Raw genomic sequence first — 17,017 nt, 5'->3', positions numbered from 1 at the left:
TCTTTTTACTATGCATTTATTTACCGCAATGAATTCATTAAATAAATCTCTAATAAACTCAGAAACATGAATAGCATGTCAAGCAGGTTGTCTGTGCCCTTTCCTCCGTGTTGTCCTTGCATATAGTCTCCACCATGGTTTGCTGTGCTGCATGGGGATGCTCCAATCACTCGGAGAAAGGAGTACGAATGTACGGTTTCCCCACTGATACGGAGAGGAGGAAAAAATGGTTGGCTCAACTCAGCAGGAGCAATCTTACTATCACTAAAGATCACAACAACAAAAAAAATATGCGAGGTAATAATATTCAAACACTTCATTTGCACTTTTTCACAAACAAAGACCATACCATTGGGAAGCTTAATGTTTGGTTTATTAAAAATAAGGAACAGGGAAAGGCTTGCAAAACCCAGGGAGTTGAGACTCAGGGTGCAGGGTGAGGGTGCTGTCTCATTGCAGGGAGTCTTCAGGCTCCATTGAATCCCCCTGTGGTTCTTGTGCTGAAAGAGAGAGTGAGAGAGGGAGAAAAAGACAGAGGAGAAAGGGTTAGACACACCTATATAGGCTTGGATGGGAAATTGCCTTGGGAGATGAGGTGTGGTCTTTGTTCCTCAACTTAAGTTATGGAACTTCATTAGTTGTGATCATCAACAGCTTTTGCTGCTGATGTTTAACAAAGTATGACAAGTGGCATCAGTTACTGATGTGATATTAATTTGTATAAAGTTGTCTCATGTTCTTGGTTGTCTTTTATATATGTAATGAGTGTATACATGTCCAGTAAGTATAAAGTGTTCTCTAATACTGTGCATTCAACCACTATGGGATGTGTATGTGGGTAGACAAACCTGAGTTGTTGTGTGTGGGAAGTAAACTCAAGTCACTCTGCAGGCACATTTTGAGGCAGACCAGTTTGTCAAGACCAAAAAGGGCAAGACTAGGCTGAGAGCAGTATTTAGTATGATTCCCCTAGTATTTAGTATGATTCCCCATTTAGCCTAGTATGATTCATTTTTCAAAATTGCTGGCCTATTTTAAACTTACCTTGTGTTTTCAATCTCATTTAAGTCCTCCAACTTCCCTCTCCCTTTGCCATCAATCCAAAATCAGCTGAGCTGCAACATAATATAGACAGGTAATAGTCAACAGAATCACAAAGCCTAAAAACACTCAACCCATAAGTTACGTTTTTGTTTACTGTTTTGAAGTCTCAAATATGCACTCTAAATCCATATCAATAGTGATGTATCACAAAAATAGCTCTCTTCCTTATTATTGTGTAACGTTAACTTTATTATTAGCTCTTACTCCAAAATGGATATCCTCATTTCACCACCTCCATGTTATATTTAACTAATATTTAACTCCCCCCACCCCGCAAAAAATCACGTTTAGAAGTCTTTTTCTCTAATTCCACAATGTTGGATGAAATGGCATTAAGAGAACGGAATTTATAATTAATAGGCTGTTCGTGGTTAACGTTATGTGTTGCTAACTTTATTCAGTATCCTAGCCTAATCTGTTATCTGTTAACGTTCCCTAAATCTACTAATTTAGAGGGGGATAATCCACTAACATGCTTTAATGCACATGTTAATTTGATACAGATGTGCCGATAATATACAATCTGATTCTTTAAACATCTTACCCTTTCAAAGTGCATCACAAACGGTCCATTCCGCTGCAACTCTACTGCGCTGCTAGTATTAGCCGCTAACTTCCGGGAACTATTGAGAGGCTCCGCGATCCGCCATTGCTGTAAAAAAAATGGTCCATTGGAGAGAACGGAGATGACGCAACTCTCTCTCTATATGGCTCTGGTTATAACAACATATTTTAAGGTTATAATGAAATCTTTTCTCATTATTATGACATACCAACTTATCTTGTTATAGCGAGATACCAACTTTTCTCATTATTACAAGAAAAGCGATGAAAACGTGATGTATGTTGTGGACACAACTTACTAATGCATGGATATCATTGCAACATGAATATATCTGTAATAATGAGAAATATTTCTTGTTATAACGAGATACAGTCATAAAATCATAAAGAATCAAGAATCATAAGTCTTTATCAAAAAAAAACTCATTTCTACCTCATTTTATCATGCAATTAGCATTCTAGCATACAAAAGGCTGCTGTAGGTAAGGCGAGGATAGCTTAAGTTATAGGCTTGCTAAAGGAACACAAGAAATGATTTCACATTCAATGAGCCTCTTCTCCCTCCCTTCTTCCACTCACAGCCCAACTACATAAAGTTTTAAATAGGATGAATAGTGTAATGGTTCACTTAGCTTGGCAATAGCTTGAGTAAAAAACAAATAGTAATAGTTATTAATGTAAATCAGTACAACACACTGGAACAAGCTGGAAATCACAACAATTCAATCAAAAGCTGGAGGAACCACACAATGGACATAGTTCATGCAATTATGAAGACAAAAAGTCACAAGGAAGGGAAGGCATCATAATTAGATGAAATTTGGTGCCGGTCTTTGGCTCAATCAAGTAAATTAGCTGTAAGACGTGCTCTGCACTGAATGACTTAATTGTTGAATTGCAAAAAGGTCACAGCAAAATGAAATGTGATTTTCAAGACATTTCATCTGCAGAATGTCAGGTTAAAGGAAACTTTGGTTTTGTATGGTTAAATACTTAACGATTATTATTCATCTGTAACTTTATTTACTGTTTAGTGTGTTTACGAAAGAGTTAGCATATGTTCTTATCACTTAATGGGTAAGTTGACCAAAGGGCCAATCGCCCAACAACTTTAATTATTGTCAGGCACTTCACATTATATTCATTACAGTCATCAATAAATTACCAAATTAGATTAGTAGGGTCCATGTCCTTAAATTGCATTTGACACAGAACTAACCAAAGTGAAAAATAATAGGTTAATTTAAAGAAAGCAAATAACCCTGAAATGCTAAAAGGAATTACTGTTCCTCTTGAAAAGTGAAAGAGTATATGTGCATGAGAGTGATGAAATGAGTAAAACACTGAAAAACAAACTCCATTCCACAGCAGATTTACATTTCCCGTTTCCTACTTGATGCTCTTATCCAGAGCAACTTCCAATGAGTGCAACTGTGGAATGAACTCAAAGGAAAATTTTCTGTCACTCTTGACCTTACTAGCTACATCTCTGGCCATCTCTTCTTGACTGACACTTGACTCTCTTAACTTTTTGCTAGGAGCAAACTCTAGCAGCAGTTGATTCTGTGATGAAAAAAGTTGTCAGCTAAGCTTTTATTTTCCTCTGTTTCTTGTTTGGGCAGCTTTGCTTCTTTTTTTTCTTCTCAACTAGTGCAGTGGCAAGGAAAATGAACTTAAAGTCAAGTGACAATATCTTACAAGCAGTCAAGTGAAATAGTCCACTATAGCCTGAATGGAAGTGTGTGTGTGTGTTGGTGGGGAGGGGCATGACTCAATATTTAAATAATTTTAAGAAGAGGAAGTATATTACTTGATGTTCTTGTCTTTTGTGGGGCCAAACACAGTCACCTACCTTTACCTAATGTTAAGAAGGCCTTTGCTTAGATGTGTCAATTTAGAGTTGAAGACCTAAACAAAAGTCTATAGGTCTGTTGAACTAAGATTTGTTGAAGACACTTGTTCAAGTTATTTTGTGTCATTTACGCGGAGAGAGTGAAGCAAGCAAAGGTGTATGAAGGTCTCAACAATACAACAATACAATACGCTGTTTGAAAATTGAGCTATCAGGACCACATGAAAATTGTGATGTCAGGGCTACTACCCACAGGAATCGTGGTGCCACAGGCTCCTCTGTGTGAGTTCTGCCACAATGAGGAATGGGAGCTGTCTAATGGCAAACCTGCTGCCATGTCGGCCTGAAATTTAACCCCCTGCAGAGTGACCTCTTATTACCCCCCACAGCAGGATTCTTTTCACAGGAGGGAGCAGATATGGCAACCCCTAGGAGGTTAGAACCATATAGTAAGTCATTATCATCTTTCACGGTTTTCAAGCTCTACAACTGGTCTGTGTCTATTATTTGTGGCTAAAAAGCCCTCGTATTCACTGGCTGCAGTCACCAGCTATTTAAGGGTTAGGGGCAAGGGCACTGCTGGGGACATGAGGCCCCATGTCATTTCTCATCAGGGGGCCCGAAATCGTCGGCTCTCTGGGCAGTTCGTTTTGAGAGAAGAGTTCCATTGCACATTGACTGCCTTTATTTCAGCTATCCTCCGCTTTATTATTGCCAGGTCCTTTTGCCCTTCACGCCTGAGAAGAGAAAAAGTGCATGTTAAGTCACAGTGATCATGTAGTCGAGTACAGCTTACTCCGCCGAGAGTTCCCTCTCCCTCCATTTTAAATGGTGTTAATGCAAATCAAGTGGGAGTGGGGGACTAAGTGCAAAAGCATGCGATGAATATCAATACCTGCCATTTAATATACATTCCCCCCTTTTTTTCTTTTAACCCATTCCACTGATGGTCATCTACAGCCAATCAGCCAGACTCAATTCTCTAACGTCCAATTCAAATTAATCCATTTAACCTAATTCCCAGCCATTGGCTCCACTGTTAATATTATAAATAATCTGGGAATTATATGAATGGTAGTAAAAGCTATTATTTCTCTAAAGAAGATAAGAGCATTAGTTTTGTTTGGCAAGATAGCCCCGTTACCTCTAGACAAATTCTTGCAGATAATAACAGAATGTAAGGATGAGTTTCTACAGTAGAAACAGGACAGTGTCTAGAGGTGATCTCTGATGTCCTGTTGGGTAAGAGCGTGTGTGCTTCCCCTGTTTTGTAAATAGAAGGATTTCTGTGAATTGCTTTTGGGTTTTTAGGCTATGGATCTAAGGATGATTGTCAGGGGATACTGTATGTTGGTGAATATTTTGGGAAGATGTTAGTGTATTTATAGTGTCCGCTTAGTGTTTATTAGGGTGGATGTTGAGGTTCTGTGAGTTTTGAATGTTGGTGCTGTGTCTGCTCGTTCTTCAGTCCTGTTCAGGACGGGTGTGATTGCAAGTCATATGTTGAACAAGCTGTCCTCCCCTCCCACGCCCTGAGATATGGACTGATTTTGTCACACTGCAATAGTATAGCCAACAATGTGGACTTGGTAGTGATGAGGTTGGCTTGGTTCTGGTACACCCCCTTTTTGAATTCAGTAGCCTATACTTGCGGGTCATGGTTTGGTTTTGAAACAAACCTTGTGTGAGATAGAGGAGCCTGTGCCCCTTGTAAGAGACAAGGGCTGAAGTCCATTCCAGGAAGTTTTTGCCCCTCTTTACACACTCTCACAGATTTCATGAGCACTGGTGTGTAAAAAATACACTTAACAAGTCAAGTCACTTCCATCCTGTGAGGTGGGCAGAATAATCACACATGGGCGGCAATAACAGATTGTAGCTTTAAGACAAAGCTCATCTTTGTTCAGTTGTAAGTGGATGGAGCAAAAAAAGAACAATGATGGGGCAAAACTTAATCTTGATTTTAGGAAACCCAGCAGCATTTTTGCCATATCTGCCCAATCTTATCAGACCTGTTAAGTGCAATTACCTTCTAGTTTGAACCATCCACACCCTTCAGTAAGACTGAAAAAAGTCTATGACCTCAGACCTAATTACAAGCTACTGATCAGCTGCTGTTGGACTTTCTCAAGTCAGGAGGCAGATGTGAGGAAACGAGCATGTAATTTGTGATGAGCTGCGACCTATTTGGCTCTATCAGATCAAATACAAATGTCTACAGCTTATTAGTTACTGGAAACAATTAATCCTGCTCCCATCACATAATTATTAGTTCTTCTTTTTATTTCATTTTTTTTAGTTTTTGGTTTTTTAACGATTAAATATGATTTTATTGTCAGTGGGTGTTTTTATTTGGAACTGGTGGTAAAGAAGACTTTGGCAGGTTTTAACATATAAACAGGCAGACAGAGGGAGAGAGAGAGAGAGAGAGAGAGAGAGAGAGGGAGAGGGAGAGAATGATATCTCCCCTACCCTGCCCCCTAACCGCCTCCAGACAGAGCCGTCCTGGCAGGCTGCAGGTTGGATACAGAGAGATACATTTTCAGCTCGAGAGCCTGGAGGCTCTGCCGGGACCAAAGTGTCACCAAAACAGAGAGGTTCAGTATCGCAACACTTTGGAATGGCTCAGGGTGACAGAGCATTGACATCACTCAAGATGAAAACAAAACCTCTTTGACCTTATGGTGTGAGGCTGTGTGTGCACAAGCATTTGTGGTTATTTTGATAGAGAGCACATGAGGTAACAGTGTAGGGTGCTGGCTGTGGGTGCATTTGAATTGCTGCCACGCGTCACTTCTGCTATTCTGGGCTATCATACACACGGGAAAGGAAATGAGCAGCTGCAAGGAATATTGATTCAAAGTCAAAATGAGTCAGTGCTGTTTCTAGTACACTCTGCACACCTTGTCATTTACCAACGTACTACTCCATAATAACATCTCACTTGACGCACCTCCCACATCAGTACTACTATTTCTACTCTTTAGCTTGATCTCTTGGCTTTCACAAGTGTGGAGTTTTTTTTGTTTTTATTGCAGTCTAAGTGTGAGCCAGTATGATTATCTAATCGCAACTGGACCTTGGTCAAGTAGTATTTGCCAATAATTTTCAGCATTTTAACCTTCTTGAAGTGTCTGATTACTGGGGTTTCCTACATTAGGACAATTTAGATTGTGTCTGGCAAGCCGTCCATCACAGAAATGTCCACTAAATTGACTTTGAAATGCTACTTCTCAACCTTATGTTGCTCAATGAATACATTTACATACACACTAATAATTCAATCTTAACCCAATTAAGGCTATCTGGACTATTTGTAAACACTTTTATTTAATTGGAGTATCGTCATAAGTGTAAGCATAACCTTTATTTCAACTCAATCTTTAGATTTATTAGAGCATGTAAACAGCTTAGATTTATTTAGGCTTTTTCAAACTGTGCATGTTGGTCACCAGACGCAGTAACCCAAATCATGTATTTACACAGCAAATAACATGGTGCAGTGCATTGGAGTGAAGGGTGGTAGACTGTTTATTAAATGAATCCATTTTAACTGCGTTATTAGAGAAATCACATTACTTCGAACCATGTAAACATTGCAATCAAAATATTGCCTTAAGCTGATTACTCCCAGGTACTCTCAGGTGTGCATGTAAACATACTCATTGTATTTGCCTGTGAGGAAAATCCCATCCATCTCATCCATCCCATCCACTACAAACAAGTTAAAGCAAACACAAACAACTATTTGTAAATACTATTTTAACGTGGTCTGATCATAGTATAAGTGTACTTATTATTGTCCCCAAAACCTTACAATAAGTACGCAACCACAAGAGCTGCTGTTCCCATTCTTCTAACTTTGCTAAATAAGTGCTCCAGACTGCGACCATTTGGTCGCATTTTGTGATAGTTTTTCTTGGCAGTGCCACCAAAAAATATAACTGGTCGCACCAGTGCGAGTGGTGTAATGTGCCAGATAACTAGTAACCATTGTAAACTTCCCTTTAAGAGAATCCTAAGGTGCGTCCAAATTCACTTTTGTTTGTAAACGTTTGCAAAAGTTTGGCAAACACAACAGTCAAGGTAGTTAAGATATGACCTATACACGCTCTCTTCCCCCGTTACTATAGTAACCCAGACTCATTCAGACCAAGGGACAAGCAATTTTTCAACAGTGTTGTGGTGAAGTAGCTAGCTAATCGCAACCAGCGTTACTAATGGAGGAGAGGATCTGTACGCATCACGTATGTACTCACCCTCATGCCAGTCAAAGCCAGGGTCAAAATACCTGTGAAGTTTGCAAGTCCATATACAGAATAACACACAGCAAGTTTGCTAGCGCAGCTCTGTGGCAGCCTTCTTGAAAACAACAGAAGTTGCTGGATACTGTTTCTTTGGAGTTCCAAATACGACAAATAAAATGGCCATAAAATTTCTCCATACAGCTCGTGCAGCATAATCCAAGTGTTCTGAAGGCAAACGATTGCACAGTGAGTCCAAAGGTCTAATATTCACGTCATTATCTGCTAGATTCTATCGAGATTTTATCTCCAACCTGTTGGAGATATTGTTGCACAACACTGTCTTGTCTGCTAGAAGAGCTAACCAGCTGGTTAGTGAGCTAGCAGCTGCTCAGCTAACGTCAGGTGATGTTATCGTGATCCGCTTTTTATTTCTCCTCACAAAAAGCGCTCCAGGCAGCGCATTTTCCACATCAAAAAACGCTATGTGTGTGTATTATGCCAAATGTGCCTTAGCTGTTTTGAAAAGTAATTCTGAGACCGGAGTAACTCTACACAGCAATGTCTGTCTTGAGTAATAAAACACAGTGAACTCCACTAAAGCTGTATCTAGTCTTTTACCCCATAAAACCTATTCAATAGGAATCGATAAGGGAATCGATGAAGAATTGGATCAACAAGAAGAATCAAAAATCCTAACGATACCCAGTCCTGCTGAGGACCCTTGTGGCTCAGGGGGATTTCTCTTAAGGAAGGCTTATCAGGAAAATACTGTATACTGTTTGCAAATTGACTTGGAAAAAATAATAATATATATATATATATATATATATATATATATATTGCCACAGCAAAATGTTGCGCCACCATATTTTGTGATTGCGCCACTAGTTGAAAAAGTTTGTGGCACCAGCGCCACCAGTTGAAAAGGTTAGTCTGGAGCAGTGTTTCCCCAGAAGCTTTCCTTGTTTCTTTTTTGGCATTTAGACTATGTGACACTAAAACACACACACACACGCACACGCAAAAACTTGTTTGCTCCAGTATCCAGGTACATGTCCAGTGCATGCTCCTCATTAGCCAGCTTGTTGGTCAATAACAGCAGATGTGTGTCTCTATTTTCCCTTCAGGGCATGGCTGAAGAGCAGGGGGGACGGCTGCCATTCAAACCCTTAGCTCCTCCAGCACCAGCCATTAGTAGCAGATAAGGGAGTTGTTTTAGATGTAAATCACTGCCATCTGCCGTGTTGGGGAAAGTTTGTCCCGAGGAAGGATGTGAGCCATTACATTTAGCCAGTTGAAGGACTATGAGGGACTTGGGAGGGAAAGTTTCAAGGCACACTGCAAAAAACGTCCATCTTAACAAGTAATTTAGTGTCATATTCTGCCATCATAGCTTATTTTTGTTAAACCAAGAGAAAATTCCAATGAAGTGCGACAACTCCACTTGTGTCCAATGTAGTTTCACTTGTTTCAGGAATTTTCTAGAAATGAATGTCAGTATCTTGAAACAATATAAAGTCAATACATTTTTTTGACAAGAGGTTATGGTCTCAGTAGCTAATTTCACTTCTTCTAATGTGTGTCCTTATGGCGATTTTCAAAATAATTGTGTCATTAACAGGATATAACAGATATAAAACAGGGTTGTTTTCTGAGTGATTGACAGGTCGCCTGTCCAGTGATTGACAGGTTGCTGCTCGCTTTGGCTGCGCTGGCTCCAAATAATGTCAAAATGGCGGCGATCATAAACCCAATCTTTAGGCTTCAAAGCGGCCCTTCAGAAACCTGTGGGTGATGTCACACTCACTACGTCCATCTTTTTTTACAGTCTATGGTGTACGCACATGTATATTTGTGTGTATGTGTGTTGACGCTTTGTTGTGCTGGAGAGTCTTCCTTATTTTTGGAAGTCATCATTTAGCAGCTATGGCTTTGCATCATAGCGACTGGTGAAGTTATTGCACCACCACACCATCGTGGCTCCTGGTGTCTGGCTGAGTGAGTGTCTGAGTGGGTGGATCTGGGCAAAATCCCTTGTGGATTTGAAATATTTGAAAAACCTCAGTGCATTTATGTCCACTGATATTAGTTGTCTTCCAACATTATCCTGTTGAAAGTGGAATCTAGTATGAAAAAGTAAATTGTTCAGTGACAGTGGAGTGACGGCAAAGGTTTGAAAAAGTTTGACCCATTTCATGAGCACAGGTCCTTTCCAGTTCCCTGGCTTTGGATGACTGTCCATCTGACATGACATCAGTTCAGGCCCAAAAGAAACTTAAAGCTTAGATTCTCTTTTTTTCCATTCGTAGATCAGTGCATAAAGACGATCCGGGACCTAAAATGCTTTTGGGAAACCAGAGGAATTTCAGAGGATTTTTTGGCAGCAACAAAACCAAGCTTACTTTCTTACACCATGACATCATAAATTAATTAGTTAATTAGTCAAACACTGCAACAAATAATGAAATGACCAGAAGTATAGGGCTTCAGTTTTTTACCCTGTAATAGTCAGTTATTTGCAAATGCATCTCCACCTGGAACTTTTTGTCAAGCTTTTTTTTACTTTTTCTATTTTTTATATACAAGCCTGTTATGGAGGCATTGCTAAAATACAGCTGGTGTGAATACAGCTGTAATTTGTTTAATGGAGGGTGTAGTGATGCACTGTTATTTATAGCCGACTCATTCTCACTTGCATGCCTTCGTGAATGCATTTTGTGCTCAAGGGCCCTGCACTGGTTGGCTAGCTCTGTCAAGTGCGATGAAAAGGTGTTGCGGAATGATCCTGCCCAACATATTTTAGTACACAAACTAGAAGGGCACTTGGAGAGCGCAGACCTCCGCCAAGGTTCGTGCTATTATTGCTTGTTCGTGAGTCGGATCTGGATCCTCTCCAAAATTTAATGGGTTCTTCCTTGGCCCATGCTACACCCTTCCACGTAGTTTCATGAAAATTGGGCCAGTAGTTTTTCCGTAATCCTGCTAACAGACAAACAAACAGACAAACGGCACCGAAAACATAACCTCCTTGGCGGAGGTAATAAATACAAACAAGTGGCCTGGATTCACACGTGCATACACACACCTACACACACAAATAGACCTTTTGAAGTTGAGTAGCAACAGTGAGATGGGGGTGTTTTCAGAACATGGTGTGACACACTGAATCCCAAATCTGTTTGCTCGGTTTTGTGTTTACTGATCGCACTCCCTGCGGCAGCCAATTCTTTATCTGCAATGCAAAGTGTCGCCAAAAAGCTACAGGCATAAATCCTCCAGAAGAATGAATAGCCCACTGCTGGCATGACATGATTGGCCAACCATGTGTCTCTCTAAAGGGGCTAAATGAAGCTGGATGATATGCTTGGTGGGTGTAAATAAAACAAACGTCTGGACACGCTTTGATGTATGCCGCTTTTTGAAGATTGAAATTAACTACATGTTGAAGATAATGGCAACAAAAGGGCAGTGTGTATATGTGTGATGGTGTGGGAGGGAGTGAGCAAATGCATGTGTAGGTTGAGCGTGAGTGTGTGTGTGTGTGTGTAAGAGAGAGGTGTAAAATCTATAGCGTGTGTTGGTCGCTGAGAGGAAATCAATTTTTTTGCGCATGAACGCCTAGCGTGTATGTGTCTCTCTGTGTATTATTATGTGTTCCATCTCTATCAAAGCCTTTGCCTTTGTCGTTAATTGTTTTTATCTCTGCTTGCCTATTTGTGTGTACTGTATATCTGTACGTATGCGTGTGCTCACTCATGTATATGTGAGCCAGACTTATTTCTCTAATCACTAGCAAACATACCCCCAACCCGCATTGTAACCTCATTAAAAGAACATGATGCAATTTGGATCAAATGTTGATAAGCAGCCACATTAGCTTGCCCATAAGGGACTCATCCATACCGACACCATGTGCATTGTGCCTGGCATGCTATGTACTCTCGGCTGTGTAACCACATCAATTGAGGGGCAATTCAGCCTTTCCTGCAGGACAATTTAATCCCCATTTTTCAGGGAGAGTAGAGTGCTTCCTCCTGCAAAATCTAATAAGCCGTGTACTGCTCCCAAAGAACCACCCCTCCACAGCAGCTAGCTTAGATATAAGACCGAATAAGGATCAAAGGCCGAACTTTCTTTAAAGCTTACTGGGGAAAGAGAGGCCAAAGAGCCCACTGTTTGTATCAGTAAGCATGTTGGCATCTGTTTTCAGACACACATACATGCACATTACACAAACACACACACACACACACACACTAGCAGGATTTTGGACATAAAGAAAACAACTCACAAGTTCACAGAAAAGTGTTGTTCCTACCTCCATGTTATTCTTATGATCTCAATCTTCAGACACACACATACACGCACATTACACAAACACACACACATTAAACACACACACACACACTAGCAGAATTTTGGTAATGAAGAAAACAACGTACAATTTCAGAGAAATGTGTTATTCTTGTGTTATTCATATATTCTCAATTGTATCACCACTAGTACTACTACTTTTTACAATAGCTCATTTACAACAGTCTGCAGAATTGGCGTTTTCACCAGCTAACAAGAAACTGGGCAAAAGGTTACTGTCCCGCCGCCTGCCTCCACACTCAAGCTGGACAGGTTTTCTCACTGGGACTGTAGCTCTCATTATGTCACACGTCTCCAGGCAAAATGAACACTTGCTTAAAGTTGTTTAAAGCAATTAGTTGGCTGGAGATGCTAAATCCTCAGCCATGCTGCTCAGAGGCGAGCGCTTGCCAGACTCCTGCTTTTTGCTTTCTGTCTCACCTGCTTTTTTCTCTCTCACCGCTTTCCCTCTCCCTCTCTCACCTTCTATCTCACCGCTCTCTCCCCATCTCACCTGCCTGCTCTCTCTCTCTCTTTCCTCTGTCCTCCCTGTCTTCTCTTTCTCTCTCCCTACCTCTTTCTCTCCTCTCTCATTATCGCTCTCTGGTGTCTTGGCCTGGACTTGTTCTCACTGTTTTGGTATCGATTGGAGGCTCCCTCATGGGTGTGGGCCTGCCTGCGTCTGATCTAACGGAACTGAGATTTGTTCACATTTTTCTCCGCGCCCCTGACGGGATTTTCTTCAAACGTCTCAGCACCTGATGTTGAGTTTCCTCCATGAAAGCCCATAACCATCTGTTTGCTCTCAATTAGACTCGGAGCGGATGGCATTTCCTTCAATTGATTACGCTCTGGCTTGTGTGTGTGTGTGTGTGTGTGTGCTGTAAACATTGTGTCTCAGGATGTGTTTAGGTTCCTGTGAGTCTAATAGAGCTGACTGCTTTATTTGTTTGAGTATAGTGCCTTGCCTGCTTGTATATGCACCCACACAACCTCAGACACCTGCACTCACTCTCAGTGTGTGTGTGTTATGTTCCCGTACTTTACCATAGACACTTTGACAGTAGACAACACAGATGAGTAAAATGTGCAGGCGCTGTTCTCACAAATCTCTTTGATGTCACACATACACATGTGCGAATACACACGTTGCAAACAGGCATTTCGAATTCAACAAGAATTCTGCTCCTGTCGCATGCAGATACACACACACGCGCGCACACACACACAACACAGGCATCTCACTTCAACTACAATGCTTCTCCGCACAAACGTGGGTGCAAAAATAAAAGGCTGCGTTGGGAGAAAATGCCTAATAGCGGTGCAGGATGCATAGCATTAAAAATTAAAAGCTTCTTGTGGGATGATCGTGTTGGCTCACAAAAAGCCAGAGAGAAGACACATGTTTTGCATTAAAAGAAGATTTGCTCTCTGCCCCGCCGTTGTCTTAGTGATGACTTTGTAACAAAATCGTAAGGTTATTCCAGAAAGATGCACTCTCATTGGACTATGGTAATGCCTTTTTAAAAACAGGACATGTCTCATGAAAAATGGGCGAAGAGCGTTATGGAGGCGAGAAAGAGAGTTATGGAGAGAGGGAAGTAGAATAACTTAAGTAGAGTGATTTAAGGAACATCAAGGTTACTGTCTGACAAATCAATACTTAACCTTGTGATGCATGCAACTCATTTAGAATCAGGATGAGTGATTCTTTTTAATTTCTACGTCGGATGCCGTCGCTCTTAAGAAAAATGTGCTTTCGCGCGGCGCTGGCAGGGGGCGTGCTGGTATTTGCTGAAAGTGTAACTGTCTGTGTTCATGTACAACACGTTTCAGGCGACTGAACTAAAATATGCAGGCGCCATTCTCAAAAGCCTCTTTGATGTCACTTTGCTCTTCTGCTTTGGATGACAGGATTATGACACATGAAACTGCAAGAAATATACCTCAGAACCTTCCCTTGACTCCTAAAGTGATGTGATGACATGTGTATTGAGGCTGTCTGAATAAGTAAGTGTCTATGCTTTGTTCAGCCACGACCTATTTAGGCTTGGCCCCTGATTCTGCTGATCTGCCATCGGACTGCTGCGCTTTGAGTGCTTATGTGGTGAATTTTGACTTGCCCCGCACCTCTTATGTCTGTCTGCAACTATTGTTTTCACCGATGCTGCCTTTTTCGCTACATCTCTCTTGAAAAAGATTAATGGCACTACCTGGTTAAATAAAGGTAAAATAAAATAAAAATAAATATGAGAGCTGTGATAAATCTTTGGGGAGCAGTGATGAGATATTACTTGCAGCATAGACAGAAAATGGTAAGAGCAAAATGGTAGAGCAAAGATACAGAACAAAATACATTTCTTGGCAAAAATAGCTTGTCAACATTTACTCAAAATGTTACCCATATATTATAGGCTTCATGGTAGAGCTGAATAGATATAGTTCAGTATAAATCTGTTCTAATTTAATTACCACTTAATGGTTACTACCACTTATTTACTTTTCCCTCTGTAAACTTCTAATCATTGTTCTAAGCTACATAGTCGCAACAAAACAGCAATGGAATCAATTTCAAAATGTAAAATTGGATGTAAAATCCTTCTAAAGTGCTAACTATAGACAAATGTTTGACATTGCCTTCCAGTTACCAAAGTTTAAGCTTTGATTTGGAATTTGGACAGACACTAACTTTGTAAAATGGCTGTACAGTTATCCAGTTGTCCCCAATACTTCAATCAATACCAAAGCACAAGGCCAGCACATCCGCTGCAAATGAATCATTCTTTAAAACAGATTTTTGTCTGTCTCCCCTTTCTAGTGCTCCATCTGCCACGAAGGATACATGTTTGGTCAGAGTGATTGGTAACGGTTAGATGACACTTAATTATACAGCAGCCAAAGTGTTGAAGGGAAGTAGGACAAAGTGTCCATCAAAGTGAAAAGGGGCTTGAAGCCGGGGAGAGAGAGAGTGGATAAATTGGGGCAAGCTTGGCCACAAAGACGAGCCTTCAGTCAGTGGCCTCATTTGCGGTCCACAGCTCACACCTGCCACCCCGTGATGGGTCTCCCTCTCTCTCACACACACACACACACATACACACACACACAGACCCACCTATACGTGCCGGCATGTGCACATATAGGTAGTGGGCGAGTGTTAAAGCACAGACACACACACTAATTCACCATCACATACACACACACACACACTACTCTCTGAACCCTCGCTGGAGGGCCATGATGCACTTTGTTGAACTCCCATGATACTAGCAGTCAGCCTCTGGGTGTCTCCTCTTCTCCCCTCTCTCCCCCCCATCTCTCTTTCTTCTCTCTCTTCTCCCTGTCAGTTAAACAGCTGTGTGCTCAGAGAAAGACAGGCACCAACTCCCTCATTATTTTCCATGGTTCACACAAGCTATTGAAGACCTCCAAATGCATTGCGGATGGTGAGACAATGAAGCGTGTGCCTGTTCGTTTTGTCACAAGTTATTGGGCAAAAGTCCAATGCCAGAACAGTTAATGGCCCATCATGTAGCAGCCATACCTGGTCCGAGGCTTTATTAACAGACCCATCGCAATTGTACAAAACCTTCGCTGCCGCTGATACTGAAAGACTGACCGTCAAAAAAGTGAACACACACATTCCTTCAATACTAACTACCGCCCCCCTCCCCTTCCAAAAATAACTTGTTTTGCCAAACAGGCTGTGGCATTCAATTCTTTCTCCTCCACCGCTTGCGGGAGGAGGAACCTTTTGAATGCATGATTTATTATTCCGTTTTGCATTGATTCACTGCATCCATTGACATTCATGCATAAAGGATGGACGTGAATGTGAAATCGCTACCCGGGAGGGGAGAGAATAGGTTCGCCATTGTTTGTTGTTTTTGGGAGGGACTGAGGAAAGTCTTTTAAGTGAACCACGCAGAGACCAAGGCTGGGCTTGGATTGAGGGGGGTGGGGGGTGGTTCTGGGGTATTTGAGGCCATGTCCATGACTAACAACAATGGGATCCATCACCTTGCATCGATTGCTGCACTGCATTTATCTGGCTGTATTGTGCTTTTATTGAGACATCCCTCGCTTCTACTTATCTGTGCCTGTCCTCGTGTGTGTTTTGTGTTGTATTCTAAATATATGACGTGCCGTTGACTGTATTGTGCGAATGTATTGTGTTTGTGAATGCATAGTGTGCTATGCCCTAGGGATGATAACATCCTGCCGTGCCATATCCACATAATCACTTATTGATCCCCCTTTTGTGAGCCCAGTGCTACAGTAAAATTCCCCGCATCATGAACTCTTTCTGCCACCAGTCAGTGGGGACTCCCTCCATGCCAGGTGCCTGAATGGTGAGGTGGAGAGGTACCATAGAGTTACTAAATGTACCTCCACACTGCAGTCTGTGGGTCCTCAGTGGACAACAGTCATTAAAGAACAATTCCGAGATTTTGCTCATTCCCTGCATTCCCTTACTGGTTTACATCACTGTAGATCGTTTTCCAGTGCTTTGATCACATTATTAGATATTTTTCCCTCGTCTCAGTTGTTTTTCAAAGTAAATATTTTGAAATAAACCATGTCTAAATATTAGAGGCTAATTTTAAGCAGTAATTGTTCTCACTTTACAGGCTATAGCTGGCGGAAGCGTCTTGCTTCGGTTTGTCTGTTGGCTTGAAAGGGCTGTGATTGACAGAAGGCGAGTCCTAACGTAACCGCAGAATGTTAGCTATTGGTTGAAAGTTTTATTTTGCAAGCAGGAAACGAAAGTAAGACTCCTGTCTCATCTCGGCTCTTGCGGTGTTCTCGAATGTGTGCATTAATATGAAACAATGAAGGGAACTTCTTTCAAAATTTAAAGCCTGATAGCCTGATATTAACATTCTGATGCAACTTG

The 17,017-nt window shown here is 41.2% G+C and overlaps 1 long non-coding RNA gene across 1 annotated transcript; it reads right to left on the bottom strand.

Moving 5' to 3' along the window:
* Positions 1–356: 356 nt before the first annotated feature.
* LOC144539937 (uncharacterized) lies at positions 357–1,745 on the bottom strand. The gene is made up of 3 exons (XR_013505165.1): positions 1,649–1,745; positions 1,045–1,115; positions 357–500 (listed from the first exon to the last, which is right to left on the bottom strand). It is a non-coding gene; the product is annotated as an uncharacterized LOC144539937 (long non-coding RNA).
* Between the last annotated feature and the right edge of the window lie 15,272 nt (positions 1,746–17,017).

The sequence above is a fragment of the Centroberyx gerrardi genome, chromosome 10 (genome assembly GCF_048128805.1).
Source record: "Centroberyx gerrardi isolate f3 chromosome 10, fCenGer3.hap1.cur.20231027, whole genome shotgun sequence".
NCBI classification, from domain to species: domain Eukaryota; kingdom Metazoa; phylum Chordata; class Actinopteri; order Beryciformes; family Berycidae; genus Centroberyx; species Centroberyx gerrardi.
The sequence above is the reverse complement of the archived record's forward strand: the minus strand, read 5'-3'. Positions and strand labels throughout refer to the sequence as shown.